General features: G+C 42.3%; 1 protein-coding gene across 1 annotated transcript in view; it reads right to left on the reverse strand.

Annotated features, from left to right (window-relative positions):
* GREM1 (gremlin 1, DAN family BMP antagonist) overlaps positions 1-9,307 on the reverse strand; it is a 77,239-nt gene extending 67,932 nt beyond the window's left edge. Inside the window, exon 1 of the mRNA XM_063947307.1 lies at positions 9,156-9,307. The gene's annotated coding sequence lies outside the window, so the exon portion shown is untranslated. The remainder of the gene's footprint in view (positions 1-9,155) is intronic.
* Between the last annotated feature and the right edge of the window lie 321 nt (positions 9,308-9,628).

Below are 9,628 nucleotides of genomic sequence, written 5' to 3' on the forward strand. Positions count from 1 at the left end.
ACACAGGGGCTTTCCTTGCCAGTTACACCCCTGCTGTTACCCTAATATCTCAGTCACACTGATTTTGTAAAATCATGACTATAAATATTTTTTTTAGGTCACAACTTGCTGACCCTGGTATACTTTGTGATATGCACTCTTCAAGCTCAATATCACATTGACCATTAGAGAAAATAGGGATGTGTTCAGCATCCCAGCTGTCGGGTTGCCGGTGGTAACGCTGAAGGTGAGTGTCAGGGTTCTGCCTAAGGAATAGGCACTGGGGGGGGGAGGTTAGCACTAGCCGCCATCCCCCTAGGGTAGGTGCTGGGGGGTGTAGAAATACTTACCCCCTCCGATGTCGGCATGTTCACTGTCGGGATGCTGCGGTTGGACATGTGACCGCCGGCATCCCGACTGCGGGATATCATGTGTTTTCCAGAAAATCAGTACCTATAAATCAGAACTTACAGCAAGCATAAATGAAACCTAATAAAGACGGCAGCGGTGAATGTAACAAGAAGTTACTTATGGCATCTAGAAGTACGGATGTTATAATGACAACTACAAGTACGGATGTTAACACACTTGCTGGTGAGTGCATCACATCAAATAATGGACATTAACAGTATGAAGACCGTGACTAACTTGGAGGATGGTTATCTGAGCGGGGAGATCCTGACATACAGCCGAAACCTCTTGAGTACTTATGAAACCTGATGTACAGAACTTTGTGGGCCCCATAGCAACATTTTGAAGGGGCCCCCATTCCAATGCTTCTAGAGCAGTGATTTTCAACCGCTGTGCCGCGGCACACTGGTGTGCCGCCAGCGGTTGTCAAGTGTGCCGCCGCCGCCAGAGATCCCTGCTGCCAGTCCCCGTCTGCTGCCATCTTCACTATACAATGACCGCGTAAGAGCTGCCTGCGCTGCCCGATAGTGATACTGATTTACAGCATCACTATCGGGCAGCACAGGCAGCTCTTCTGCGGTCACTGTATAGTGAAGACGGCAGCTCTCCTGCGGGCCCGCCCATGACCCCTACGACATGGCGTGACTCATAGGTCACGTACACATCACCATCCCGCCTAGGCAGCGACTAATTTCCCTTCGTGGCCCGTGCTGCTGTGTTCTACTCCTCAATGCTCCTGCCGCTAAGGGGGAAAACAAAAAAGGTTTGGGCCAGTGCTTTATGATGTGTGTGCAGTGCCATTACTATGTGTGTGGTGGCATTACTATGGGGGTCAGTGTGTGTGTGGTGGCATTACTGTGGGTGTCAGTGTGTTTGGTGGCATTACTATGGGGGTCAGTGTCTCTGGTGGCATTACTGTGGGTGTCAGTGTGTTTGGTGGCATTACTATGGGGGTCAGTGTATTTGGTGGCATTACTATGGGGGTCAGTATATTTGGTGGCATTACTATGGGGGTCAGTGTGTCTGGTGGCATTACTGTGGGGGTTGGTGTGTGTGGTGGTATTACTATGGGGGGGCAATGTGTGCAATTACTATGGGGGACAGTGTGATGGCATTACTATGAGGGTCAATGTGTGGAATTACTGTGGCAGACAGTGTGTTCAAGTACTGCGCATTATTTTAATAACTGTTGGGGACAATGTGTGTGTGTTTTTAGCCTTGGGGACAAATATGTTTGTTTTATTTCCCTGTGTGTGTTTTATTTTTCCGTGGGGTACCGATGGTGTGCCTTGGCAATTTTTAAATCTTTTTGGTGTGCCGCGAACTGAAAAAGGTTGAAAATACCTGCCTTAGAGACACTTCTCTGCAGCAGTTGTTAATTTTATGCCCTATAACAGTGCCCTAGTTCATTTTCTGACCCATAGTAGAGCCTTATTTACTGTTATGCTCCATAGTAGTGCCCTAGTTTGTTTTATGAATCGCAGTAGTGCTTAAGTTCACCCTATGTCACATTTCCGAGCTGCCAGTACACATTATGCCGCACAGTATCCCCAATTCACATTATGATATATTGTGCCTCATTAAATATAACGCCCCTCGTTCATATTGTGCCTCATTGCAGTTCCGATGTTCATATTATATAACATTAAAATGCCCTCCAGTTAATTTTATACCACACTACAATGAGCAGGTCAAAGGGCATACCTCCCAACTGTCCCGATTTTCGCGGGACAGTCCCGTTTTTTGGGGACTGTCCCGCTGTCCCACCCGCGGACCGCAGTGTCCCACGGTGGGGGGGGGCAGTTGGGAGGCTCTGTCTGTCGCTGCCCTGCTTAGCACAGCAGCGGTGAATAGACGCTATGCGCATGCGCACAGCGTCTATTCACTGAAGTCAGAGGGAGAGGGGGCATGCCAGCGGCTCACAGAGCGCTGGGCATGCCCCCTCAGTGACGAAAACGGGGGCGTGGCTCGCGATCGCGGGTCCTCCGCAAAGCCACGCCCCCTTTCCAATAGACCACGCCCCTTTTTCGGGAGCGTGCTTCGCCGCGCGTGTGTCCCGCTTTAAACAGAAGAAATGTTGGGAGGTATGCAAAGGGGCATACCTAGATATATTGCAGGCTCCAAGGATGAAGTTTGAAAGGACACCTACGTACCAGCCAATGGCGAAAAATGTATATAACACATGTAACTTTGACAGGGAAGCTCTGGGACCCATAGTAGCTGCACTGCCTACACCTATGGTAGCTACGCCCTTGCATCTATATGACAGAAGTCTGCACACTGACACTGACTGTGCCCTATTAGTCCTCCAACAAGAATGCCTAATTAGTACATCCTGCTCACATTCACCACTTATGAACAGATGAACTATTATGCTTTGCTTGAGTCTTGATGGCTGTGATTACATTCAGAGAGATTGCCACAAACTACCAGAGAAACACGCAGAATGGCGAGACCTCTCGGTCACCAACATCGCACTTTTTTATCTTGCACCCTATGGTGGTGAACTGAAAGATGCCCAGCTACACACCGCACATATCTGAGAATAGGTTCGCCCTCTATATTTTTTCATAGCAGATTGCTACTGAACATGTAAGACATACAAACCAACGTGAAATAAGAAAGTAAAGGTTCTAGGATTTGCAGATATAACCCATCAGGGTGAATGCACATGGGCAGTCAGCAGGGGTATTTCAGCAGAGGAGAGGGCCCATGTGCACCTTCAGGTGGGCCCCCTCCTCTGTACGGCACTGTAGCCTCCGTCTACTGCGCGTAAGCAGGTCTCCGGAAACATGGCGCCCGCCATGATCCGGAGACCAATTTGGCTACCGAGCATTTTCGTGGCGATTTCCGCCCCAATCGCTGCACCCGCCGATGGACTCCGGTAAGGCAAGTATTTAAATTGGTGCAGTGTGGGCCCCTCTGGATCCAGGGGCCCATGTGCTCCGCACACATTACACCCATTATAGAAACGCCAATGGCAGTCAGTCAGCGTTGCTCTTGCACTTCAGATGGCTTCTGTTTCATTGAATGAAACAGAATGCAGCTCATACAGAACCCCTGTGTAAAGGACTGGAGCCCAAGTGATGGAATAACACAGGGTTATTGCCTAATCACAAGAATCCTACTAGCGAAATATAAGCATGACAAAGGGGAGATTTATCAAATCTTGGAGAGAGATCAAATGGAGAAGTGCTCACAGAATCCCATCAACTTCCAGCTGTCATTTTTATAGCCCAGCCCGTAACATGACAGATAGAAACTGATTCTTATGGGCAAGTTTTACATTTTCTCTCTCTCTCCAAGATTTTATTAATATTATTATTGTCATCATCCTCCTCCTCCTTTATTTGGTGCCACAAGGGGTCCGCAGCACCTTATAAAGTGCAGAAACAGTATGAACAAAACAAGAAACAGTGGTGGTCATTCCGAGTTGATCGCTAGCTGCATTCGTTTGCTGTGCAGCGATGAGGCAAAAAAACGGTACTTCTGCGCATGCGTTTGCGGTGCAATGCGCACACGCAACGTACTATTACCACGAACGATGTAGTTTCACACAAGGTCTAGCGAAGCATTTGATTCGCACTGCTGGCCGCAGAGTGATTGACAGGAAGAGGGCGTTTCTGGGTGGCAACTGACCGTTTTCAGGGAGTGTTCGAAAAAACGCAGGAGTGTCAGGAAAAATGCAGGCGTGGCTGGGCGAACGCAGGGCGGGTTTGTGACGTCAAAACAGGAACTGAACAGTCTGAAGTGATTGAAAGCGCTGAGTAGGTATTGACCTACTCTAAAACTGCACAAAAAAACTTTGCCGCCGCTCTGCGATCCTTTCGTTCGCACTTCTACTAAGCTAAAATACACTCCCAGAGGGAGGCGGCATAGCGTTTGCACAGCTGCTAAAAACTGCTAGCGAGCGAACAACTCGGAATGACCACCAGTGACTAACATACAGTACAGAGCAGAATTTGATAATTCTCCCCCATAGTGTTGGAAGAATCACAGAATAGAATACACCATGAGCTAGGGCATTGCATCAATTATTTATTATGAAGTTTTTTTTGTGTGTGTTTTTTAATTAATTAAATAATAATAATAAGTGTCCAAGATCCATGACAATGTCAGCAATACCTTATTCAATCCTGTTCAATTGATTGGATAGCTAGAGAATTTAAAAAAAACCTAAGTATCCTTGGCTATGGGAGTATCACAGTGAGCTCACAATACCATTCTGTGCAACACCAAATCACAGTATGATAGTGCTAAACAACATAGAGAAGAGTTTCTGCAGCTACTCCCTATCTGTGATATATAAGCAGCCTCTGTATACTTATATTCCGTACAGAGCAATGAAAGTCATGTTCTAGGGATAACTATTTATGAAAAAAATGTTTAATTTCATAGCAGTGTTCGCTCTGTATACGCCCAATACAAATGGAGAGAATCTCCTCACTAAATCTATACTCTATACAGCTACAGGGATGCCCAATACATCTGTACAGGCCACATTTGGAGTCGCAACTCAATGTATTTCTTTCCGATTACATACTGTATAAATAAATACCACAAATAGGAAACATATCTACTTATAGCTAGATTCTAGCCCTAACTGTCTTGTGGATGAGATGAGAATCAGTAAGTATAACAGCATTATATCACACACTGGAATATACGGCACCCACCTATAGGAAATGCTCCATAATATGTTTGCTTGGTTTCTGTATGACACTGGAGCTGTATCTAGTTACAATTTTTACCTATGTACGGAAACCATATAAGTGTGACTAGACCAGAAAAAGACTGATTTTAAAATAATTATTATGCCGTTACATGGTAATGTAAAACTCACATGCGTTACACAGGGAAATAAGTATTGCAAAAGTCACAGAGACGGTCCATTGTATTTCATCAGAGCACAATACAGTACAGGGGTTACACGGCACTCATCGTAAAGCAATGTTTGCTCACCCCCTGCACACCATAATAGGTTATAAATGAAAAACCCAGCTCAACCTAACACTGCTATATAGCAGGTAAATCAGACATATGGCTATATCGTGGCCATAAGAAACGATCAGAAAATACTATAGTATACTGCTGCTCCCTCTCTCCATAAGTGTTTTAAAACATTGCTGAAATCCAGAACTGACCGAGACAGAAACATCTCTTTCTAAGATCTTGCAGCAAAAACACACCAACTTATAACCAGGGCACTGGGAAACCATCAACTAGTAGATAGGTGCCATGTTCATCTATTGCACTAACACACATCACAACAAGTAGATAGGTGCCATGTTCATCTATTGCACTAACACACATCACAACAAGTAGATAGGTGCCATGTTCATCTATTGCACTAACACACATCACAACAAGTAGATAGGTGCCATGTTCATCTATTGCACTAACACACATCACAACAAGTAGATAGGTGCCATGTTCATCTATTGCACTAACACACATCACAACAAGTAGATAGGTGCCATGTTCATCTACTGCACTAACACACATCACAACAAGTAGATAGGGGCCATGTTCATCTATTGCACTAACACACATCACAACAAGTAGATAGGTGCCATGTTCATCTATTGCACTAACACACATCACAACAAGTAGATAGGTGCCATGTTCATCTATTGCACTAACACACATCACAACAAGTAGATAGGTGCCATGTTCATCTACTGCACTAACACACATCACAACAAGTAGATAGGTGCCATGTTCATCTACTGCACTAACACACAGCACAACAAGTAGATAGGTGCCATGTTCATCTACTGCACTAACACACAGCACAACTCGTAGATAGGTGCCATGTTCATCTACTGCACTAACACACAGCACAACTCGTAGATAGGTGCCATGTTCATCTACTGCACTAACACACATCACAACAAGTAGATAGGTGCCATGTTCATCTATTGCACTAACACACATCACAACAAGTAGATAGGTGCCATGTTCATCTACTGCACTAACACACATCACAACAAGTAGATAGGTGCCATGTTCATCTACTGCACTAACACACAGCACAACTCGTAGATAGGTGCCATGTTCATCTACTGCACTAACACACATCACAACAAGTAGATAGGTGCCATGTTCATCTACTGCACTAACACACAGCACAACTCGTAGATAGGTGCCATGTTCATCTACTGCACTAACACACATCACAACAAGTAGATAGGTGCCATGTTCATCTATTGCACTAACACACATCACAACAAGTAGATAGGTGCCATGTTCATCTATTGCACTAACACACATCACAACAAGTAGATAGGTGCCATTTTCTTCTATTGCACTAACACACATCACAACAAGTAGATAGGTGCCATGTTCATCTATTGCACTAACACACATCACAACAAGTAGATAGGTGCCATGTTCATCTATTGCACTAACACACATCACAACAAGTAGATAGGTGCCATGTTCATCTATTGCACTAACACACATCACAACAAGTAGATAGGTGCCATGTTCATCTATTGCACTAACACACATCACAACAAGTAGATAGGTGCCATTTTCTTCTATTGCACTAACACACACCACAAGAAGTATATAGGCGCCATGTCCATCTATTGCATAAAGAAAACTATTTACATAACAGCCAATAGTAGATTTGCATACATGGTAGAAAGAAACCACTAATTCTAACTTTAGAATCAAGAAAGTTTGTTGCCCCAGAAAACCTGTTTCCAATAGCCTACCATATTGCCATGTATGTTCCCAGCAATGGCTCTCATTGCCCGGCAACACTACAGGTGACCTCTGCAGATGGAAAATGGAGGCTTCCAATGCTCGTTGCTGAGAGTTTGAAATAAGGAAATTATTATTTATATCTGCTAAAATAATAAATGCAGTCTGCAATAGCCAATTACACATCTAGATTCCACGGGCAACATTTCCTTTTAAAGGTGAGAGTTTTTTCATTTTTGTTTTATTTAGATCTGAGTAAGTACAGATTTAATACACTACCAGCAGTTTTCTTCACATTCATACATGCCTGGTTCATTGGTTCAGTATACTTTGTGCTTTTTATCTGGCAAGTATTTTCTGGCATCATTATTCATTGTTATAACTAGCTCCAGAGACAGGAAGATATCAGTGAAATGATTCTAGAAAAGAATAAAATAAGTATCTGAAGACCCAGTCAGAGAATGGAAGCTACCATAAGTCTTCTATCAACTGAAGACGCACAAGGCACTCACATATACCAAATGCAGCCACAGCGGAACTACTTTTTCTGCAAGTTTGAGAACTAATTTTGCTGTCTGTTTAATAAAACGCTGGTTCTATTACACAGCAGATACTGAGGTAGAAAATCTGCAAATTGATCAAGTTTAATAACCTGTTATATCATTAATTTTACTTTATATTAGAACTTACAATATTTCCATAGAAACATAGAATTTGACGGCAGATAAGACCCACTTAGCTCATCTAGTCTGCACTACTACCGTCAGGATTTTATTTTTTTTATTTTAAAATCATAACATATTGTGGTGTGACATGTTTATCATTAGATAAGGTTTCATTTTGTTGTCAAAATGCACTAGGATCATTTAAAATGTAGAACGAAATGAAATTGGGCTACAAGAAGTTTACATATTATGCATTATAGTAGCAATGTGCAAAAGGTTTGTAAATATTACACCAGAATTCACGCTTTAGCAATTACATGTTAAATACATTGAACACAATAAATTTTTTTATTGAGAACTGTAATTAATTGCATAAAAAAATCTGTGTAATGACTGAATAAATCTGACTGCCCGTACAATTTTTCTTTGCCTACATTGCTTTCCCTATGCCTTTAATACTTTATATATTTAAATGTATATATGGGGCGTTATGTAATATCTGTCGAGATGCAGGTACAGATGCGATTACAGGGAGTTAGCCCATATTATTAAAACAGCTATAATTTAAAAGGCAAACCCAGTTTGGTTTTATCTTTTAAACTATTCACACTTTAAAAAGTACGGGCTAACTTACCAGAAGTACACTCGTGCTACATATCACAGGCTATTACATACGCCCTATAGTATGCGATAGATAGATAGATAGATAGATAGATAGATAGATAGATAGATAGATAGATAGACAGACAGACTCGAGCACAATATCAAATACCATGACTGTGCCAGTAAAGAAAGAATTATGTATCTTTGCACACAGTATTATGCCAGGCTACTAAATATAAAATGTCATTTATAGTAAGCAAGCACACCAGTGGCATTAACTGTATTTACAATATACATTAAAAAACAACAACATATTATTACAGAATTCTATAATTTCTTTATTTAAATGAGTACAAAGTCAAACCATATATTTATCACAAATAGGTATATATGTAGATCTATCTATCTATCTATCTATCTATCTATCTATCTATCTATCTATATCTATACATAAACACACACATATATATATATATATATATATATATATGTCCAGTAAAGTCGCACTCGCATATTCAAATATTACAGCCGCTGGGGTGCATTAACCAGAGACCAGTCCAATCCAAACACAGTCCCAGAGATAGGATATATAGCAAGGAACACACTCACCAGACTTCTTCAAAAGTGAAATATATACTCTTTATTCAGCTCTTTTGAAGAAGTCTGGTGAGTGCGTTCCTTGCTATATATATATATATATATATATATATATATATATATACACACTGTATATAGGATAAGTATCCAGTAACGTTAGTTAGCATTGCAGAGAACTCAGAGTATTACCTGTGTGAAGTGTCCAGGGTTCCTGCCTCACAGGATTTGAGTCCTAGCTGTGCTGTCCATGCGAAAGGATGGAGGAAATCCTTCAGATCCAGGCTACAAATTGCAGCAGCGCCGAGCTGTCTCTCATTTAAATGTCTGCCAGCTGAGATCTACTCTCCAAACCTCCCACATCATTGGCTGACAGACAGCACAGCACTCAGCCTGTGTGCTCTGCCTTATCCACCCCTTTTAACACTTCCCCCGGCCTCCTCCACAAGACTCACTGTGAGTGACTCCTGTGACATGGGGCTGAAGTTGGCTTCTTATTCACTTAATCATGCTCCAGCTTCTTATTCACTTATTTTCATATTATTAAGTCAAGTATGATCACTGATAAAATATTGTCTTAAGACTAATGGATGTCCATCATGCAAATCAAAATTGTACTTTTCTTGGTCTAACATGGGTCGGGGTATGAAATCAGCTGGCAGAGC

The sequence above is a fragment of the Pseudophryne corroboree genome, chromosome 12 (assembly GCF_028390025.1).
Source record: "Pseudophryne corroboree isolate aPseCor3 chromosome 12, aPseCor3.hap2, whole genome shotgun sequence".
Classification (NCBI taxonomy): domain Eukaryota; kingdom Metazoa; phylum Chordata; class Amphibia; order Anura; family Myobatrachidae; genus Pseudophryne; species Pseudophryne corroboree.